General features: G+C 42.4%; 1 protein-coding gene and 1 long non-coding RNA gene across 6 annotated transcripts in view; one reads left to right on the top strand and one right to left on the bottom strand.

Annotated features, from left to right (window-relative positions):
* Window positions 1-4,480: 4,480 nt before the first annotated feature.
* On the bottom strand, window positions 4,481-22,971 carry LOC138763736 (uncharacterized). Of its 2 annotated transcripts, none has more exons than XR_011357754.1 (3): window positions 22,885-22,971; window positions 8,341-8,446; window positions 4,481-5,285 (listed from the first exon to the last, which is right to left on the bottom strand). It is a non-coding gene; the product is annotated as an uncharacterized lncRNA (long non-coding RNA). The 2 variants fall into 2 exon arrangements; XR_011357755.1 differs by lacking the exon at window positions 22,885-22,971 and adding an exon at window positions 9,344-10,165.
* Window positions 9,936-23,195, top strand: part of LOC138763735 (guanine nucleotide-binding protein G(I)/G(S)/G(O) subunit gamma-12-like) — a 104,509-nt gene continuing 91,249 nt past the window's right edge. For 3 of the 4 annotated variants that reach the window (XM_069938411.1, XM_069938413.1, XM_069938412.1), the window contains exon 1: window positions 9,940-10,132. The gene's annotated coding sequence lies outside the window, so the exon portion shown is untranslated. Of the gene's footprint in view, window positions 10,133-23,195 lie in introns of all 4 variants that reach the window. The other variant, XM_069938414.1, reaches the window with a different exon arrangement.

Raw genomic sequence — 23,195 nt, 5'->3', positions numbered from 1 at the left:
TCTCATTCTTCAAGTTCACTGGTTGCAGGCAATTCTTGTACTGTGCACAGAATTTAACATTATAAAGTTCACCAGGCTTTGGTGCTTGAAAGGTATATGATTACCGCTCAGGAAGGTTCTTGTTGGTTTTCAAAGAGATATTTGTTGTTCCTTTTTAATCAGCCCCTTCAGGGTTTTTCAAATGATAACCTCTTTCTTTCAGGTCACCACAAAGTTCCTTTTTGTTTCACTTATTCCAAGAGAAACATTAGACAGCTAGTCCTCTCCTCTTGCATGAACCACAAGGGATTTGACCAGGCCATCTTCCAAATGGGCTTGCCAGCTTCTCCTGTTCCAGTCACTGCTACTTCTGCTGGCTGTAACACTGTACAAGTGATCTCTGTCTGTCTGTCTGTCTCTCTTTCTCTCTGTCTGACTCTCTTTGCTTGCAAAACCACATGACCCTCTCAGAACAGCAAGTTCTCTTCCAGACAGTAGCGGCACCAACATGCTCTTCCATCTGTTGCCTTTTGCAAAGAACATTCCATTAGTGAAGTCTCTTGAGCACTCTTCAAAACTCTTGCAAAAGCTCTGGAGCCGATATATCTACCATGGTGCAGAGCTCTAGAATTTCAAACAAGATCTGTTTTAAAGTGGTTATATGTAACCTACTCTAACAAACCTTTCCCAATTTATCTCCCAAAAACATATCTATATATTCTATATACTCTGTGTACTCTGTTACAGTATGAGCAAACAGAAGAGGGGCAGGTGAGAAGCTATAGAGAGAGAGTACTCCTCTAAGGAATTGGCTGCGCTGGCAGACAGATACCACCAGCAGTCAGGTGAGCATCTGGCTACCTGGCTACTCTCCTTGTGAGACAAGGGGGGCCCTCATGTCCGCCTTTCCCACCTAGAGGCTTGCGCTTTGGGTAGCCTGTCCACACAGCACTCCGTCAATAACTCCCTGTGGGAGCATCCTGAAGGGATCGTGGAGGAAAACTTGCTGTGGGATCAGGTAGTAGCTGAGGTGCAGGCCAGGTTTCCCACCTTGTTGGAATGGGGCCTGATGTGCCAAATGCAGTGGCATACTATAAGTGAGGGCATGAGTTTCATCAGGGAATGGACCCTTATCACCAACTTCTAAACCAGGGCTCCCAGGTGCAACATCCCTGCGGACATCAGGTTAACCCTTGCCTTGGTAAGGCACCTAGTCATCGCCATCCGTCTCAACCTCAGAAGGGTAGTCTTACCTTTGATGGGAACAGGAAGCAGCAGGACAGTTCATGAAACCAGTGCCCTGCTCAAAGGGCTAGGGTACTTATAATGGGGAGCACCCACAAAGGGGGTCCCCACACAAGTTCGCCGGACGGAGAAAGAATATGGGGAAAATAGGAATAGTGAGATCCATAAGGATTTATACCATGGCCTTGTACATGCGGGAGTGGATCGTGCCCATCTTTATAACATTCACACTGCCATCACATTCGCTATGTGGCAGGAATACTATGAATATAACCCATGAAAACCCACACTGCCCTCTGTGCCCTCCACCATGCAGCCTTCTGCTCCTCCCCCACCTAAGATGGCCTTTTTCAGCCTCAGAAAAAAGATAATCTCCCTGCTACAAGAGGAGCTGGCCAACAAAGGCACCCCGTCGCACCAGACCACCCTCTTGTCTGAAACACTGCGGACTCTGCTCCCATTGTTGGAGACCTGGGACCCCAGCAGATCCATTCCATGGTCCTGCCCCACCCGGGTGAGCAGAGGCTATTTATTCCAGTGGCCGTCCACTAGGAAAAGGGAAATATCTAGCGCTGGATGGCACGGATTGACACATGGTGGGGGCGTGTGCCTGAGCCTTTACCAGCCTGACCAATGACCACGTGGTCCCATGTCTGTTACGAGAGTACCCTGCCGACCCTCTAAAATGGGGAGGTAGCCCCCATTGACCAGCAGGGAGAGGGGATTGACACATGGTGGGGGTGTGTACCTGAGCCTTTCGCTCGGAGCCCCAGGACAACTCGGGTAAGGGGCTAACTGGGCGAGGGGACCAATGCCACCTGCGGCCAGATGAACACTTAGCCATGCCGCTGCTTCAGCTGGGAGGAGGCTCCCAATTCTCTTCTCCCTCATTGGGAAGCGAACTCCCTGTCTGACCAGAAGATGATTGCCAATGCCTTGCGGGTGCCTCAAAAATGGGTTGATGATAGCACCACCCTGTGAGAATGGGTGGTGATTGAAGTCCAGGCCAAGTTCCCTGCCCTCCTAGAATGGGGCTGACATGGCTGGTCGCAGTGGGACACTGCTGGCATTGGGACACGGATGGTTAGGGAGTGGGCACTGATCTTAAATACCTATGGGGGTGTCCATGAGCACCACCTCCCAGGAAGCACGAAGTTGACTGGTACCTTGCTGGGCTATTCGGTCACTGCCACCCACCTCGACCTTAGAGGGGTGGATGCCCCTCATGGGACTGGTGACCGGGAGGGTGGTCTGGGAGACTATTGCCTTCCTGGAAGGATCAGATGGCATAGAGCAGTAGAGAGATGAAGACATGTGTACTCTCTGGGGAAAGCATTATGGTGGTGAGCCCCGTAGGGTGTGGGGCTTCCCTTGCACTGCCCCCTGACCTGGACCATCCTCCCCTCTGTCCTTCCCAACCAGAGGCAGCCCCTAACTAATCTATCTTTTGAGCTCTCTTCCACCTCCACCCCCACTCTGTCCACAGGAGAAGACTACCCATCAAGTCATTGATCTGAGAGTCCATCAGCTACTGCTGCTTTCAAATCACTGATTTCAGCTACCATCACAACTGATGGCTGTGGCCACCACACCAGCTTATTTAGATAGCAGCATTGGACATTTGATTGACCAGCTCGTTTGGGCAACAACACTGGACAGTTGATTGCATCTTAAGTGGACTTTATTTGACCTTTTTTTGTTTATTTCAGACATTACAGCATAGAAACAGACCAACTTGGACCTTCTAGTCCATGCCAAATACTTTCTCCCACCTAACCCGACTGATCTACCGCATCCCTTTCCCATCCATATACATACCCAACTTCTCCTTAAATGCTAATATCAACCCTGCCTCCACCATTTCGTCTGGAAGCTTGTTCCACAGACCCACCATTCTCTGAATAAAGAAGACTCACCTCATGTTTCCTCTAAACTTTTGCCCCCTAACTCGCAACTCATGTCTTCTCCGTAGCACAATTGAAGACCAAAAGCAGAATTGAACTGAGTGATTAAAGGCTTTAATAACCTGAAACTTCAGGCACATATTTACATGCTTCTGGCCCAGACCAAAGGATGGTATAGAGGGAGGAGACTAGGGCTACTAGCCTTTATTGGGAATCTTATGGGGAGGAGTTACATGGTCGGAGGTGGGCTAGCCTGTACAGTGTGGTGAGGTCATCTCCTGCACAACTGTGTTCCACCACACTTATTTGAACCTCCTGTTTTTTTAAAGGAGAAAGCCTCTCCATGTCAACTTTATCTATACCCATAATCATTTTAAATACCTCAATCAAATCCCCTCTCAACCTTCTACACTCCAAAGAATAAAAACTTAACTTATTTAACCTTTCCCTATAACTTAGACCCTGTATCCCTTGAGAGCACGGCAGCGATCATCTGGGCTGTGCTTTGGGAGTGTCCAAGTGTGGGGCCGGGGGCAGGATGTGCAAGCCAAATGTGGGATCTGGCACGTCATGGATGACCGCATGCTCTATTATGTTGGTGGCAGGTGTGCTCACATTTGCCAGCCAATCCAGAGAAGCCAGGCATATAAGTTGGTGACCAGAGAAATTCATTTTTTTTGCCTTCCCCTCAGACACTGGGAAGCAGCTCCTGCAGCACCCTGCTCCATCATTAACACAGCAACCATATTTGGTTGGGAGTGGGAGAGGGGCTGGTGAGTTGCTGTCATTAGATTTGTTTATGTGCTTTGTCCAGCATAAGGAGTGCATTTGTGTATATATTAACATTGTTGATTTTTTAGTTATAATATGTACATAACATTATTATGATTCCAGAGTGATGTGGCTTCCAAGGGGTGGAACTTGACACTTCCTCAACAAAACACTCCTGATTCCTCCAGGACTCCCACATGGTGCCCTACCTTCTCTCTGTGAGGGTCCAGTCTGTAATTCAGTTGACCAGCATGGCATTGCTTACCAGCTGCGCTGCTGATTGGCTGAACCCCTGATGGTCGTCAGTCCACCCGAGAATTTAATATTCCAAACCCTAGTTGTGGGTTGCCTCCTGCTGCTCTTGTTGGTAAGCAGGTACATAATAACATAAGTACCTGACAGGATAACCCCACACACACTCATTAGTACAATCTCCCACATGGTTAGTACTCCACATGTGTCTAGCCAAAGCTCTTTGAACCATGTTTGCAGAGCCAATTGTGTTTGGAAGAGTATCAAGTTCGGTGGGTTCACCGAGAGACGAGTCTGAAGACAAGTGTTACAATCATAGGTAACTTTAATGAACACACAGGAGACAAACAGGGGAGAATGTCAAATGATACTCAATTACTATATTATTAAACAACCATATAGAGATTAACATTGGACCCAGGTTGGTCTCTGATACCAGTGGCTGCCTATACTCTACAGACAGAGACTTTCACACACACTCATGGTTCCCTATACCAATCGGATTGTGGCTCTCTGCAAGCACTGATCGATCGCAGTACTACGGCTCAGCTTAAGTGTAGGGCACACCTTATCTGCAACATTTCAAGCGATATCCACAGTAGCGACCTGTTGAGGAGCAATGTCTGGGGCTTGGCCCATGAGGCAGAGAGAAAGAATGTGCTATGTGTTGATGATATATACAGATATGATCTGGGCACCTAGCCAATAATGACTGTAGGTAATTTAAATGAGCCAACGGCAAGGTGTGAACTAATGGGTGGCTGGAGTCAAACCTTGATTGACAGGTGATGTGACTTCCAAATAAGTTTCAGACAGGGGGGAACAAGTGACCACCGGTAATCCACAATATTCCAAACAGGCAAGGAGGCCACGTATTTCTCCATAAATCCACATATACAGTCCACGGTTGGCATAGCAGTTAACACAATGCATTTACAGCGACAGTGATTGGGACTGTGCCAGGGTTCGAATCCCGTGCTGTTTGTAAGGAGTTTGTACGTTCTCCCCGTGTCTGCATGGGTTATCTCCGGGGCCTCCAGTTTCCTCCCACTGTTCAAAACATACCGGGGTTGTAGGTGTAAATTGGACAGCACAGAATCTTGGGCCGAAATGGCCTGTTACTGTGCTGTATGTCTAAATTTTTAACAAAATTGAAATTTATAATTATAACAAGGTCATTCACTTTAGATCACACATGTCAAACTCTGGCCCGCGGGCCATATTTGGCCCGCGATATAATTATATTTGGCCCGCAAGATCATTTAAAAAATGTATTAGAGGTGGCCCGCTGGCCGCCGCGCCAGTATAGCGCATGCACAGTAATACAACAAATCCCAGAATGCATTGGCGTCAGCCTGCTAATCGCCCCCACCTCCTCTGTTTACATTGCAGGGTCTCACCGTGGACTCTGGTTTTGGGGCCTGGCCGGTGTCAGGGGAAGCCAAGGCCGCTTCCCAGCGCCCGGAACCGGAGGCCTCGGGCCTGACCTCGCCAGGACCGTTGCCCACTCCCCCTCCCTGCCACAGGCCGATCCGCGACTCACGGTGACGGGGCCACTGATCCGCTGAGATGCCGCCCTGCAGCGAGAGCCGATGCCCCCGCACTGTCGTTGTCCAACCCGATCGCCCGCAAACCCCGCCCTCCCGCACACAGGCCTGAGTAAGGATTATGAACTTTAATCTCAGGATAAAACGATCTTCCAATAGTTTCATGTCACAGTGATAAATATATTCCTGGTTAAAAATGGTCCTGCACCTGGATACAAGCTCATTAGGCATAAAACCTGAAAAGTGTGTAAATCAAAGGATATCTGTACCAATGGAAAAAGGGCATGGCAAATAACCCTGCTAGAGTTCATGCCCACAATCAGTCACCCATTTGATTGTTTCAGGAATCATGTTATTCTCCCACATTCTCAATAGCCCTCAGATTTTACTATTCGACAGCACACTAGCAACATTTGACAAATCCTCTATAGAGAAATATTATTTATTGAATATTTTATTTCTCATTTGTTAATGCTTCTGGAAAGAGTTTATCCAAAACTATTATTAAACATTTATTTTAATAAGAAAAAGTTTAGCATTACATATGTTGAAAGAAGAGAAAACATGCAGATGTTGTTGAAAATTTTCAATAAATATTTAGTTCGGCCCTCGACTTAGTCCAAGTTTTTAATTTTGGCCCTCTGTGAATTTGAGTTTGACACCCCTGCTTTAGATGGTCATCCACTTTGATAAGAAAAATAGTATATCTGATTATTATTTAAATAGTGCAAGTTTGCAGCATGCTGTTTTGCAGGAAAACTTGGGAATGCTCGTGAATGAGTCACAAAAGGTTGTTTTGTAGGTGTCACAGGTAATCAAGAAGACAAATATTGCCCTTCATTGTTGGAATAAATGAATTTAAGAGCAGGGGCATTCTGCTCTTCTACAACTGTACAGGGTAGTGGTGAGGCTGCTCATTGAGTACTGTGTGCAACTCTCATCTCCTTTCTTGAGGAAGAATATACTAGTTTTGGAGGCAATGCAGAGGAGGCATACAGATTAATTCCAGAGATGGGTTTAGCTGGATGAGAAGAGATTAAGTCGAGTGGGACAATATTTGCTGGTGTTCAGAACAATGAGATGGAATCTTATGGAAACATAAAATTATGAAAGGGATAGATAAGACTAACAGGTGAGATTAGAACTAGGGATCATAGGCTCACAATTTGGGGAGTAGATTTAAGATGAAGATGAGGAAGAACTGTTTTTCCAGAGAGAAGTGCATCACTGAAACTTTCCGCCCAAGGAAGCAGAAGAGGCTGTCTCTTTAAATATATTTAAGACATAGATTTTTGTATAGTAGGAAAATAAAGGTTATGGGGAAAAGGCAGGTAGGTGGAGGCGAATCCATGGCCATATCAGCCATGATCCTATTCAATAGTAGATCAGGTTCGACAAGCTAAAAGGCCTCCTCCTAATCTTGCTCCTATTCCTTCAGTGCCATTGAGTCAATTTAAGACTTACAGTAGCTGAATATTTAAAAAAAACAAAGCTGTATTTTGGATGAGTCTGGACTTATTGTTTGACTCTGTATCTAGAGACTGCTGCTCAGACAGGTGTTTACTCATTTGCCTTTTAACATCAACTCAAGATCTCCAATTTTGTTATCAAGGGACTAATTACCACAGTAAATTGAAGCACAGCGATTACACTGAGAAATAACAGTCTTTCAGAGACTAGATGAATTTGGAAGTCATATGTTTGAAAGAAAAGCTCTGAAGTATTCCAATTTCATTTCATACCCCATTAATTTAGAGGAGGTTTGACATAATTCACATTTAGTGTAACAACTTCATATGCATTTGGTTACCCTAATGTCAGTATATATGTTAAAAATATATTAATAAATTTTGTATAATGTTATTTAGAAGTGATGCATTGGAAGACTTCCATTCTTCATAAATAGTACATTCACTTATTAGGTTGGTAAAAACGATTTTAGATGCTAAAGTGTTTAATTTACAGATCAGTATGTTTACAGAGTTTCAGAATATGCCATGCTTCCTTTATGATTAAAATGGTAATTGCACAAAGGAGCATGCTACCATGGCAGGAAAATCCCAGTTTTATCTTTCATTTATGATGTTAGTTAAGTCATGAATTTCAAAATATAATTTTGTGAGATTTGACACTGGCAAGGCCTATCCAATCCTCAATTGCCTTTAAGATGACTGCGGAGAACCACCTTAAACCATTATATAGTCCAATTGGTGAAGGCACTCTGTGCTGGATATGAATAAAAATGGATTTTGGCTCAGTGACGATAAAGGAACAAACATTTTTTAAATTTCAAACTGTGTGGCTTGGAAAGTAATTTGGAGATAACATTATTCCTATACATTTATACCAGGTCTTTCTTGATGGTAGATGTTTCAGATTTAGGAAGTTCTGTCAAAGAAACTTTAGTTAAGTTCATAAACTGCATATTGAAGATAGTACATATTGCAGGCAAATTATTTTTTGGTGGAGATAATTAATGACTTGGGTGTCAATTATGCACCTGTTTTCTAATGTGATTTTAAGTTCTTGTGTATTTGTGGAGATGCATTATTTAGTAAAGTGAAAACTATTCCATTATAGGCCTGATCTGTGCCTAGTAGATCATGAAAATTGTTTGTTGAGACAGAAGTTGAAGCACTCACCAAATATCCAGCCTCTGACCTGCTCCTTTAGCCACACTTTTTTTTGTGGCCAACCTCGTTAAGTTTCTGATCGATGACGATCCCCAGGATGCTCATGTGAGAGACTCTGTAATGATAATGCAATGAAGATCAAGGATATTAACTGTCTCATCTTTATTGAATTGTTCATTGTCACATGTATGGATATACAGTGAAAAGCTTAGTTTTGTATGCCATTCAGGCAGCTTGCAAAAAGTTGACATGCACCTCCACCATCCACAAAAAAGTTAACAGGAAACAGTAACAAGATGAATCATTATAATGTAACATTTAACTTTAACAAATGAATTAACACAACAGGCATATCAAATTTTAAATTTAAATAAAATATAAAAGTTTCCTGATGGGAATCCAGCATGATCATCACTCCAATCAATGCCTCTTAACTGTCTTGGCTCCAATCTAATCCCTGTCATCAGGTTCTCCCTATTTGCACTGGCTTCTGCCAACCAAAGCTGCTCCTCTCGCTCTGGACAACCATCGCCACCTCATCCACACTTCACCAGTGTAGTCCCCTGAATGAACTCTTTTGCCCTCCCCTGGAGTTCACTTCGCATTATGTCCTTTGTTGAAGACAAACATTGTCTGGTACTTTTGTTAAAAAGCCAGAAATGCTGGAGGAAATTAGCAGATCTCACAGCGTCCATCAGAGGTAAAGATAGATGACCAACATTTCAGGCCTGAGCCACTCTTAAATGCAGCTTGCCTCCTCAGCCCCTGGCTGAATGAGGGTCTTACTCCATGTGGGCATGGAATACTGTGTACATTCCAATAAATTGAAAGAAAAATTTCTGAATGATTTTTTTTTCAACAGATTATAGTAATGCAGTTACAGCTTATTGGCCTATAGAGGAGACAATTTCTTGTGAGTTAAGCCAGGGTAGACTGAGTTGGCAAGTCTTCATGGGATTCGCTCATTATTGTGAGTAATCCAGGATTTGGAGGCCTTGGCCTGGATACCTACAGGAGGAATAAACATGGGCTGAAATATCCTCTGTTCTACCTGTCACGTTTGACAGGGATCCTGACAGGGCGAGGTGTGGGACCCAGACTCTGCCATAGCCCGAGTAGGCAAGTAGGAGTAAAACACGAAAGGCTGCAGACACGGTGATTGAAGTCTAAACACAATGTTGGAGAAACTCAGCAGGTCGAGCAGTGTACTTCAAGTAGCAAAGATAAAGATACGTAAGCAACGTTTCGGGCTTGAGCCTTTCATCAAAGTCTTGAGCAGGTAAGTACTCTTAGAACGCTCCTTCCACCAGTTATCATTCTGAAGAATAGACTGGAGATTTCCAAAGGAATTCCTGATGTGCTCTCTCCATTTTGAGCGATCATGTCGGAAAGAGAGACTGCAATCGTCTCCACTGGGTTGTCAGGTTGGTGTTTGGGCCGTCAGACCCCAACGATGACGGCCTGGAACCCTGCCTCAGTCCAAAGGAGCAGCTCCACTCTGCCAGAGCAGCTTCACCTGGTCCAAAACCAGTGCGAATTATAGGGGGCGCTCTCGGCGCCTCCCCTCCCAATCGTCGTTCCATCCCCGGGAGTCCTCCGGAGGAATTCTCAGCTATCCCGGCGGCCCCAGCCAACGGGACGGTGGGCGGCGTTGCGTTGGGAATGACGCGAGAGGTTGGCGGCGGTGTTGAGCTGTGGCTGGAAAGTGGTGAGAGGGAAGAAGAGTGAGAGTGAAGACGGAGACGGCGCAGGAAGTGTCGGAAACGGCCAGCGAGCGTCCCCTGAAAGCAGGGCAGTAAAGGTAGCTTTATATTTTTCAATGATCCTGGGTTAATCGTGTGTTGAAGCGGTTGGATTGGTAACCTCGGGGAGCGCGTCTCCCTGGGAGTCGGAGCAGAGGCTGGGGGTGGAGCAGACAGCGCCTCACTCATAACTTCCTAAATAACTTCGTCCTTTTACTGAAGATGACGCTTAAGCTCAATTAAAATAAGAATGGGATAAATGACTGCTGATGGGTCAATTCTTGGTGTAGTAAACACATCGAAATGTTGGAGGAACTCAGCCTGTCTTTTCACCAGAGGGGGCAAACCTATATTGCCGAGGTTTCGGGCCTGAGCCCTTCCACAGGGAAAAATCAGAAAAGGTAGAAGCAGGATATTAACAGAATTCAAACAATGGGGGAGGAATCCAGACCAACAAAAGGTGTTGATTGGATATGATAAGAGACTACGTGAGAATTTATCATGTCTGTGCAAAAGGAGATAGGGAAAGGAGAGATGATGAAGAAGGGGATGGGTTTAACAAAAGCCAGAGAGGTCGATATTAATGCCATCTGGTTGGAGGGTGCCAGTCGGAAGATGAGGTGGTGTTCCGCCAATTTACAGATGGTCTCAGTCTGGCAGTGCATGAGACCATGGACAGACATGTGGACAAGACAAGGGATGGGATGGAGAATTGAAATGGGAGATCCACGCTATTGTAACAGAGAGAGCCAAGGTGGTCAACGAAGCAATCTCCTAGTCTGCGTCCAGTCTCTCTGATGTGGCAGAGACCGCAGCGGGAGCACGAGATGCTGTAGATGACCCCTGCAGATTCAAAAGTGAAATGTTGCTTCACTTGGAAGGACTGTTTGGGGCCCCAAATGGTGCTGAGGGAGGAGGTGTGGGCACAAGTGGAGCATCTCCAGTAACAGGGGTAGGTCCCAAAGAGGCGATTGATAGGGAGGGAGGAGTGGGTAAGGGAGTCATGGAGGGAGTAGTCCCTGCAGGGGGGTGGGGGGGGGGTGAAGAGAGAGGAATATGTGTTAGTGGGATCAAGTAGAAGGTGGTGGAAATGGCAGAGAAAGATGTGTTGGTGGAGTGATAGGTAAGGACAAGGGGAATCCTGTCCTTGTTGCATGTGGGGGCAGAGGGGAACAGGGCAAATGTGCGGGTAATGAAGGATAGCCAGGGGAGTGCCGAGTTGATGATGGTGGAGGGAAAGCCACATTGTTTGAAGGAGGACATCTCTGATGATCTGTTAGTTACCCATTTTGTCTGTAAATATTTGTAATTCAAATTTCACCATGTGATTACAAGAAGTACATGGCATTAAGTGCATTGCCCGACAATTCCCATTAGTGCTGTTGGTTTCTTTTCAGATAAACTCTCTGTTTTGTGTTCAATATATCAGATCTGGTTTACTATAAATTGCATTTGGAGAGAATCATTCAGATTTTTTTTTACAGGCCTGTTGGTCTCCAAACTGTCTTAACTGTACACTGTAAATTAATATCTAATCTAATTCTCCAGGGTGATTATTTATTTAAAAAAAAAAGATATTTTGCTATGGTTTTGTTAATTGTTTTCAAATGCAATTGTTTGATAAACGCAAGGCATGAAATATATTTTGATTGTGATTTCTGTGTAACAGCTTGCTCATTCAATTTTGGGTGCATGATTTTTTTTGTTGATCAGACCTTGTGAAACAATATTTTATAAAAAATGTGTGTTTGTGTACATGTTATAATTTGCATTTTAGCACAAGTAGTATTCATTTAAACATTTATTTGATCTGCTTGGGCTATTTTCACTTCTGCAACCCATTGTGTTGTAATAATACATTATAATTACACAAGTGGTATAAATATGTTCAACATTAATATAATTTAAATTTTGATTATACACTTGCAAAAGAATTAAAATGAGTTTTGACCTTTTCATTCCTCTATTACCTAAGCCTATATATAGCTTGCCTTTGAGCTTTTTTATTTTTCTATTTTTCTTTTAAATAGTATTTTAACTAATTTATTTTGTACATTTCTAAAATAGTTAAAGAATTTTATTTTAGTCCTATCTTGTCATCAGAGATAAATGTTTAAACAAAGTAAATGGAAAGAGCAGAAATAAAAATATCTCAACTTGGTATTTTCATCTTTTTAAGGTCATCTGGAATCTAATGAATATTACTGTAGAGAGTCATGACATGTTGGAACAATGAGTAATGAATTGTGAATCATGACAGATGTTTAAATATTTATTAAAATTAGCAAGTTTGTTTAAAAAAGAACATTTTTAAAAAGGCACAAGAATTAGGTGTTGCAGTGATTTGATAAGTTGTAGTCCTGACTTCCAACCTTTACTTTTTCAAGCATTAGAAAAACAGGAAATGAATACTTCCCAGAGGAAATCCATACTTTCAAGTAAATCTCCAGCAAGATTCAGCAAATGTGATTTTTAAATTGTCAGATAATGCTGTCTGTTTTTAGTGATGTAGATGACTACCATCTGAAAATTTGTAGAATTGCTAACCAGTGAGATCCTTCACATTTGCAATATTTTTTCCATTGCCAACAATTATACAGTATCCAGAGACAGGAAGTGGCTAAAGATGGAGGTTTTGGGGAGTTTTAAATGATGTGTGCTTCAATCCTCCATTCTGGAGGGCTTATCTTGGTGTTGAATAATTGCAGGACTACAATTTCTTCTGTTATTGAGTGCAGTTTGAATAATGAAGGCTTTTGGTCCACTTGGATCACTATTCCTTTGCCCAAAAAAAGGAAGTTTTTCTTCAAGAAAACCCAGCTTATACAATGTAACCTTTAATAGATAAGAATTAAGGTTCTTAAATGTGATTCTGGGCCTGGACCATGATCTTTTAAAAAAAAATATCTTGCCACTAAACATCATGTTTATGTTGTATTTGGCAATATGAAGAGTATTCAGTTTATCATATCATGAACTGGCATTTTTCTGGCTTGGTGCACTTCAATGCCACTACAAACCTTTGTCTTTTCATTCATTTCCTCCCTTAACATGTTTAGGTTTGGTTATAGAGATTATTTTAGATAAATTAGTTCCAGTTATTTCTTTGTGTGTGTGTGTGTGTGGTGTGTGTGTGTGGTGTGTGTGTGTGTGGTGTGTGTGTGTGGTGTGTGTGTGTGGTGTGTGTGTGTGGTGTGTGTGTGGTGTGTGTGTGTGGGTGGTGGATGGTGGATGGTGGATGGTGGGTGGTGGGTGGTGGGTGGTGGGTGGTGGGTGGTGGGTGGTGGGTGGTGGATGGTGGGTGTGGGTGGTGGGTGTGGGTGGTGGGTGTGGGTGGTGGGTGTGGGTGGTGGGTGTGGGTGGTGGGTGTGGGTGGTGGGTGTGGGTGGTGGGTGTGGGTGGTGGGTGTGGGTGGTGGGTGTGTGTGTGGTGTGTGTGTTGGGGGGGGAGATGGGAAGAGAAATGGTGTAATCGTGCCAAGTGATGGTGTAAAATGCCTGCAACAATAGTTTTGAAAGTACTTGTAATAAAATATAACCTTTTTTCACCAAATGAGAGGGCAATTTTATTCACTTGTTCAAACTAAATTCCAAGCAGCATCCCGATTCAGGATCTTGGGAGTGTTTGTGCTTTTAGCCTCTTCAAGAAAATTGGACCGAATATCTGTTAAAATTTCTTTTTGGATCCTGAGCTGAGGGGCTATTCCAAATAATGTCTACCATCTTGGACCAGAGACCCTGAAGACAATGTGGTTAACGTATGTGTCAAATAAGGAAAAAGAATGTAAGTGATGACATGTATGTACTCTGACAAAAAAAAATCTAAATCTGAATAAATTTTCTTTTTCTATAGACTTGAGCAAATGACTTTTTAATAATTTTTTAAAACTGAGATCCTATTTAAACTTAAAAAAAAATTTTTTTGTTGTTCTGGAACCTCATCTCACTTTTGATACCCCTAGACTGGAGTATTTTTAGTTATCCTCCATCTTCTAATCTTCAATCCAATAAGTGGACACCTCAATGGGTGCAGTCACCAGCTTGTTTAGCTACATTGATGAGGGATGGATAGGATATTGGGAATATCTGCAAAAGGGAAATGCTGGGTGCAGGAAAAGTCACCCTCGCCGTGACATCACTGGGTTGTGTGGGTTAACTCTTTTGGTCAAATGGGTTGATGGAAACAGTGGTGATTATTCTTCGTCTATGTTAGTTGCTGATAGCTGGGCTGAGAGACCTGGCCAGCAGATCAGACTGCACTAATGGAAAAGGAAAAGGTGAGCCAATGCCGACAGTAGAAATGGCCATTTCTGGTGCAGACAGATTAAGCAAATTACCAAAAGATGGAGCATTCTATATTGAGTGTATAACACTGCAGTGTGCTCAAATGGAAAATGAAGTATTGTTCCTTTATCTTGGGATGGGCCAAGTGCAGAAGGCTATAGATAGACATGCCAGTATGTGAGTGGGTTGGAGAATTGGAGTGACGTGCGGCAGGAAGCTTGGGGTTGTCCCTGTGAACTGAATACAGGTGCTCCACAAAGCATTTACCCAGAACTGCAAGTATCTGGTAATTTTACTTGAATTATAATCATCCAGCAAAATTCCTCACTTTTCCAGGATCGTCCTGGAATGCAAAGGTAATCACCACTCTCCCCCCCACCCCACCCCTCCTCTTGCCTTCTTGTTTCTTCCACCATTTTCTTGAAAAATTAATATGTGGAGTTCCTTTTCACAAAGATTAAGACATTTGATTGGCTGCCTCTGCTATTTCTGTCTCTTACAGAGGCAAGTGGGCAAATGTGACCTTCCTCTGACATCATCTCTGAATTTGCATATGCCTTTAATTTTCATCCTTTCCTGTCCTCTGTGTGCTCCTTTTGCCTCCATCTGTGTCAGCTCTGTTTCCACTTAATTGCCCTTTCTTGCTCTTTTGTCAGTAGCCTGTTTCACACTTGCATCCCACTAGATTGGCTGTTCAGTGTCCCGGGATAGGAATGGAGGTTTGGCTCTTCACACTTGACCACTCTTAACTGGGACACTGAATGCTTTCACACTTGGAAGGAGCCATCCCCCGGGTTAGGACTGTTCTACCTTCTACCGGTGATGTTATGACACATCGAGTGATGATGGACCTGCCCTAAATCTTGATCAATGTATTATGATCTTGTATTTGAACAAAATTAATCATGCCTAATTATAACATATCAAAATTAATCATGCCTAATTATAACATATGTACAGTACAGTATGAGCCCTTCATCCCCTGTTGTTGTGCCGACCTATATAAACTTTTATAAGGGACCGTGGGAAAATGATAGCAATAAATAGTAATAGCGAACAATTTTTAAACAGGGTTTGGAAGTTGGTAACACTTAGTGCTCAATTTATACAGTGTGGGTAAGTTTGTAGTGCTATAGTGCACAATTTATGTGGGGTGGGAAAGTTGGTAGCACTTCCGCGTTCAATTTATAAATTCTGTGCAACAAAGAAAAGTGTAAATGCCCGGATGCATGCATGGACCATTCATAGAGGGGTTTCTCTGCGGCACAATATTCTGAGAAGACAGGTCCACCATTGCTTTTTCCCCATGGTTTTTATAAATTGTGCACTCTAGTGCAACATATTTTCCCACGCTGTTTAAAAATTGTCCACTATTGTTATTTATTATTATTTATTTCCTCTCGCACTCTCTCTCCCCACTGTGACTTTCCCAAGGCAAAGTTTATACCTTCATTTTTATCTTCCTTCACATTCCTGCACTCACACAAAAACTTGGATCATTTCAATCCCACTATGCAATTACCCGTTTCACACTTGCCTGATTGCAATGTCGGCATCTGCAACACCGGGGATTGTAATAGGGGTTGAGGCCGTCAATCCCTGGTGTGAGATGACATCATCTGACGCCGGCATTGAGCTTATTTTGCCTTCACACTAGGCACATTAAAAGCCGATTGGCGGTTAATTCCCAGGATCACATGCAAGTGTGAAAGGGGCTTGTTATTGATTTCGTTCTCTTCCTCCAAATGCACTAAGTTCTGGAATTTCCTCTCTGAATTAGACCCTACCTCTGAAGTTTTGGTCATCTTTCATAATGTTGCCATTTATCTGGTATAATTTTTTTTTGATAATGTTGATGTGAAATGCTTTGTGATAATTTTAAAGGCATTTAAATTAGTTATTAGATTGGTGGATAGAAGCTAACTAGATACTTTGCTTGTGTGTCTATGAAGGCAGAAGGGCAGTGTTATTGAAGAGTATAAAATTAAGAAGGTCATGGTTGAAGTTGATATTTAGAAGCATTTTCCCATAACATTGGTGTCCAGAACCAGAGGGGATAATCTGAGGAAGACTTTTTTACCCAGAGGGTGATTGGAATCTTTAACACACCCACATAGAACTGGCAAGTTGTGGATCCGCTACATCATCTAATAGTCAGAGGATCTTGGGAAAGTGAGGATATTGCCAGAGGTAGGGATTACTGATTTGAAGTAATCCTTCAGGATTAAAAAGAAAATTGACATTTCTATTTACAAAACTGTTGGATGACTTAACAACCCACCTCTCCTGTTGCAGTGGCTGGGAAATGTATATTTTGGGGTCTTTCAATGATGTTCTCATTTTTATATTGCTTCAGTTTTTTTCCCCCAATTCTTCTCAAAGCTGGATAGGAGTTTGGGACCAAATCAGACCTGCAGAATTGCAGTACAGCAGAGTGGACAGATGCGACACAAGGGACAGGAGACAGACCTGGGAACCACTGGCACTGCACTGCAGGGGACAGCTTGGGTGGATGATGTAATGAATGTTATGACTGATTAACTGCACTGCAAAGCTGAATAATACATATATTAGTGAGGACAATAAATCTCACAGTTTCTATGCTTTGACCTAACACAGTAGTTATAATATTTTTGTTTCAATCACTGTGTATGAAGAATCTTTTCTCCAGATAACTCTACAATGTCCTGCTGCCCAACAAACATCAGATCTCAGCCTTATTTCAATAATGACTTTTTGCATGTTCTCAAATATTTTAATCGCCTTTTGCAGTTGTTTCTTCATGTACTATATATAGATATTTTACTATCTTCTTCAACTGCATGATGCTGAAACAAGCCATGAAAGACCTCAACAATGAAGATGCTGTTTACATCCGGTACCCCACGGATGGCAGTCTCTTCAATCTGAGGCGCCTGCAAGCTCACACCAAGACACAAGAGCAAGTTGTCCGTGAACTACTCTTTGCAGATGATGCCGCTTTAGTTGCCCATTCAGAGCCAGCTCTCCAGCGCATGACGTCCTGTTTTGCGGAAACTGCCAAAATGTTTGGCCTGGAAGTCAGCCTGAAGAAAACTGAGGTCCTCCATCAGCCAGCTCCCCACCATGACTACCAGCCCCCCCACATCTCCATCAGGCACACAGAACTCAAAACGGTCAACCAGTTTACCTACCTCAGCTGCACCATTTCATCTGATGCAAGGATCGACAAAGAGATAGACAACAGACTCGCCAAGGCAAATAGCGCCTTTGGAAGACTACACAAAAGAGTCTGGAAAAACAACCACCTGAAGAAACACACAAAGATCAGCGTGTACAGAGCCGTTGTCATACTCACGCTCCTGTTCGGCTCCGAATCATGGGTCCTCTACCGGCATCACCTACGGCTCCTAGAATGCTTCCATCAGCGCTGTCTCCGCTCCATCCTCAACATTCATTGGAATGACTTCATCACCAACATTGAAGTACTCGAGCTGGCAGAGTCTGTAAGCATCGAATCCACGCTGCTGAAGACCCAACTGCGCTGGGTGGGTCACGTCTCCAGAATGGAGGACCATCGCCTTCCCAAGATCGTGTTATATGGTGAGCTCTCCACTGGCCACCGAGACAGAGGTGCACCAAAGAAGAGGTACAAGGACTACTTAAAGAAATCTCTTGGTGCCTGCCACATTGACCACCGCCAGTGGGCTGATATCGCCTCCAACCGTGCATCTTGGCGCCTCACAGTTCGGCGGGCAGCAACCTCCTTTGAAGAAGACCGCAGAGCCCACCTCACTGACAAAAGGCAAAGGAGGAAAAACCCAACACCCAACCCCAACCAACCAATTTTCCCTTGCAACCGCTGCAACCGTGCCTGCCTGTCCCGCATCGGACTTGTCAGTCACCAACGAGCCTGCAACAGACGTGGACATACCCCTCTATAAATCTTCGTCCGCGAAGCCAAGCCAAAGAAAAAGATATATAGATATGAACTATGGCATTTTCTCCATACACATCACTTTTTCTACATCTTTCCTTTATAAGCTACTCCATGTTGCATATCTCTTTTGTCATCTGGCCAATATGTGGCAATGGTGCTCTGACAGGAACCAGGTGCAAACCACAGCCTTCCTGGCCACTGTGTCTTGTTGTGCGCAGAACCTGGTTGAGGGCTCAGCCTGCTACTGGCACTCGCTCAGCAATGAAAAGTGATCTTACCAATGTGCAGCTCAGTGTATAGCAGGCCACTGGGCAAAGCATAAGAGCTGTCTGTGAAAGCTGGTGTTGGACAGGCAGGGATGAGTGGTGCAGTTGTTCAGCATTGAGATTATGGGTTCTGTACTGCAACAGAGCTGGTATGTTGTATGCAGGTCATTGCTAGGAATTAACAGTGGCTCAACAGCCATTTCTGCAGCAGGAGTTAATGATTGAGATGGTAAAATCCAACAATCTTTCAATACTTGAAACAGCCACTGCTGGACTCCAGCAAGAGCCTGCACTCCTGGTGCTAGCCAAGAGGCAGCCATGAGCCCCAAATCCAACTGGTGTACTACTACTCACCCCAACTAGCTTGACAATGTCGTACAGACAGACAGCCTCGGTTGTTCACTCTTTATGAAAGCCATAAAGCAATGAAAGCTAAGCAGCATGCACCCTGAGCTGATCTCTTTTTGAGAGGGGTGGTGCAAAGGAGTTGGTTAGCTACCTGTGTTTGACTTTTTGAATAAATGCTATAAAGAATCAGTAGACTTTAGCATTAAGCGGGATACAGCACATGTTGAAACATTGTTGGATAATTCAAACAATTAAGTGTTACTCAACCAATCATATCTTAATGTCTTGTAACATAAATAGATTTTATTATATTTAAACAGATCTCTAGCATTTGTAGTCAACACTGCTGTGTTTACCTTCTATCATAAGATACATATACATCATGTTAAAAGGATAATGCTTTAAAAGTTGCAGCATGTAGCCAACTATCTTAGTAAAACCAGTTTTGTCTGTGCAATTTTGTGCACACAAAAGTGTACATCTGTTTCTCTTGAAAGACCAAAATGCTTTATTTTACCAGTTTTTACCTTGGATTATGCATTTGGAGGCTTTTTACAAGAGCCCTTTGAGTGTTATTACCAATAGTTTTTGCTTGATGTTTAATTAAAAGCTGCATCTTTTCTTCACGTGGTCCATAATCATTTGAAATATAATCTTGCAACAAATCTAATCTGGATGGTTCTACAAATTACCATGAAATTGAAATAACTTCTAATTTAAAGCATTATATTTTCTGCCAGTTACAGCCTAGCTTCAAATGTTTTGGAGAAACTCTTGGACCAATTTGCATCCCATAGCTTTGTTCTGAAGCACCTAATTCTTTTTCATGTTGGACAGCAATAGAAGCCAGCAACTTAAAAAGGTCTATGCCCATCTCCATCCATTAAGTCTTTTTGGCTGTTTTCTCTGTCATTCATTACAATACCTCGTATATTTATTGACATCAAAAAACATAGAAAGATATCCTGTGGAAGTAATACTGTCATCAATTACAGTACATTGTCATGGACCTCTGCTCACCTGCATTGATTTAACAGGCCACACCAATGGTGAACCCATAACCTTTTCTGGTTAGGATGAGATGTCTGTGCAGTCAACCAGCACCAGTAAGGTTCATGATAAATCTGCCTTCTGTTGTGGTGCAGGCAAATCTATAAGCATGACCTCCCACTGACTAAATTATTTGCTTGGTTCAGTGAATTACATTTGTCACAAATAACACTGTGGTATGGTGTAGAATGCATATCAACACAAAACAACAAATCACACCTACAAAACATTTAATGTAATGATGCATTTTCATTGCAAATCCACTGATATTTTCATTTTGGATAGTTGCCAATAAATAGGTTTTTGTGGTATTCATATTTGTCAAAAGTGAATTTTAGACATCAATCAATCAATCGCTTCTTGAGATCAACACACTACCCATCGAAGATAGTTTTTTGGAATATTTGTCTATTGTGCCTATTGATATGAAAACTCCACATTATGGATAGACTTAGATAAAGAAGTGAAATACATAAAAAAAAAGAACAAGGGTAGGTCATCTGGCCTGTCAAGTTGATCCATTATTCATAAGTTCATCTTTCTATACACTGAGCTCCACTTACCTTCCACCCCTGATCCTTCTAAACATAGTTTACTACTATTCAAATATCTGTGTGTTTTCAATACATTTAATGACATTGCCTCGATTTCTTCACGAAGCAGAGAATTCTACAGTTTTACAACTCTCTGGGAGAAGTTCCTAGTTTCTGTTTTACTCACCTCAAATCTTGAAACCATGACCCCCTCCCCCCCCCCCCCCCCCCCCCCTAGTTTTGGCCTTTCCCAATGGTAGAAGCAACCTCTCTGCTTCTTTCTTACTTATTCCTTTCATAATCTTGTTTCTAAGATTTGCCCCCCCCCCCCCCCCCCCGCATCCTTTGAAATTCCAGTGAATATAGTGGTAGACTACTCAATCTTTTTATAAACTAACACCCACCCCCCACTCATTTCTTGCATCGATCTGGTAAACCTCCACCAAACTACATCCAAAACAAATACAGTATATCCTTAAGTTCAGAACTGCTCAGTTCTAATCTACTTGGTTTGTCATCACCACTACTCTGTACAGTTGAAGAAAAAAACCCTGCTCTTAAATTTAATCCCTCTATCAATGGTCAATGTCCCATTAGCCTCCTTGATTACCTGCTCGACCAACATTGTACTACATCTGCCCACACAGTTAACCTCTCTGCAGACTCTAAGTTCACTTTTCCACTCACTTTTGTGTCATCAGCAAATTTAGATATGGTGCACATGGTTTCTCATCCAAATCATTTATGTATGTTGTGAATGATTATGGGCCCAACACAATCCCTGCAGCACTCCACTAATTGGCAACTAATCGCCTAGTTATCTAAACTTTCTGCCTTCTGTTGGTTAACCAATCCTTTAGCCATGATAATGCATTCCCCCAACTTTGCATCTTTATCCAATGTGTGTCTTTTATTTAGTATCTTATTAAACACTTTCTGGAAATTCAAATATACCACATACATCTGTTTCCCTTTGTTATCTATACACTCATTATATTCTCAAAGATTTCCTTTAAGTTAGTTAAACATGACCTGCCCTTCCTGAATCTCTTTGCTTAATGGGAAAAATTCTATCCCGTTGTAATGATATTAAGCAAACTGGTCTACAGTTATGCCTTTTGTCTACTAGTTCAAAATGGTGGAGTTACATTTTCTGTGACCTGCTTAGAATTTTAAATTTATTACATTTTAAATTTAAATTTGTTTAAATGTAGACATACAGCACGGTAGCAGGCCATTTCGGCCTACAGTTCTGTGCCACCCAATTTACACCTACAACTCCGGTATGCTTTGAACGGTGGGAGGAAACTGGAGCCCCCAATAAAACTCATGCAGATATGAGGAGAATATACAAACTCTGTTGGATTCAGACCCTGGTCCCAATTGCTGGCACTGTAAAGGCATTGCGTTAACCCCTACTCCAAACATAGTCCAGAGAATTTTGGCAAATGACAACAAATATATCTGCTATAACTTTTGTCAATTCTTTCAGTGCCCTGAGATGCATTCTATCAGGACCAGGGTACTTGTCCATCTTTGAGTCCATTAGTTTGCCCACCACTATCTCTTTAGTGATTGTATTGGTTCTCACCTCCTTAACATTACTCTTTGGCATGTTGCCTATGTTTTCCACTGTGAAGGCTGACACAAAATAATTGTTCAAGGCTTTGTTGTTGAGCCTTTTGTTAAAATTAAATATTGTCAATAACGTCTTTGTGTGCCATTTTTCACTTTATAGAACCCATTAAATTATTCAGTCTACTATATTTTGATGTTTATTCTTTCATTAGCTTTGCATCCAGAAAATTGGGTATATTAACCATTCTTTCTATTTGATTTCCAAACAAAAGAAAATTCTTAAGTATTCTGTGTGCAAGTCCACATTTCAGATCGGAAGGAAAAATAATTTGCTTGCAAGAGTGCTTTCTAACATTAGGTGGAGGAAAAATATCTAATCAAGCTTAAAAATTATACTTCTAAGCATGGCCTAACTGATTAAGGTGAACATGAGGTAATGCTTTGATTTCATTAGTTGATGCCTAGATTTATTTTATTTTTCCATTCTTTTGCTGTGTAACAGCAAAATCCTCAAAGCTCTAAACTAGTGGTAAGAATTTCCTCAAGCCAAATAATTGAAGAATAGGAATTCTGAATCTCCACGTTGACCTTAATACTCTCAAGTTTGTTGTCTCACCCCCCCCCCCCTTAATCTCTGCCTCCATAACCATACTTATTCATGTTTAACCCTCTATCTTCTAAATTTCATTGTTATAATTCAAAATTTTGCCTCTTTCCAGTGTACTAGTAAAAACTGCCAGTTTTCCTCTGGATGCTACAACAAGATGTAAATCATGTGTATGAAGTTGGACTATTTTAAAAAAAAAAGCAAGCTCATAACTTGAATTTACTGACCTGATAGAAAGAATGTAGCTTTTGAATTCAGTACAGGGGTTTTGTTGGATGTGAATTGGTATCATCCAGCTGATTCTTGACATTTGCACACAGTTCACTTATGTGCAATTTAGTCACTTGCACAGTACTGTTGAAATTTAAAGGAAATGGCTGAATTTCTTTACTAGGTTGAGACATATAAACTTCTACAGTTCAGAGTTCTGGATTGCTACAGGATTCAGTAGCTATCTAGTGTAAGTATTGCAGATACTGTCTTGATGCTATCAATACACTGAAGCCCTGTTTATTTATTGCAGTTGTTAATGAGGAAA

The sequence above is a fragment of the Narcine bancroftii genome, chromosome 5, assembly GCF_036971445.1.
Source record: "Narcine bancroftii isolate sNarBan1 chromosome 5, sNarBan1.hap1, whole genome shotgun sequence".
In the NCBI taxonomy this organism is placed as follows: domain Eukaryota; kingdom Metazoa; phylum Chordata; class Chondrichthyes; order Torpediniformes; family Narcinidae; genus Narcine; species Narcine bancroftii.
This window is presented reverse-complemented; position numbering and strand designations above follow the sequence as displayed.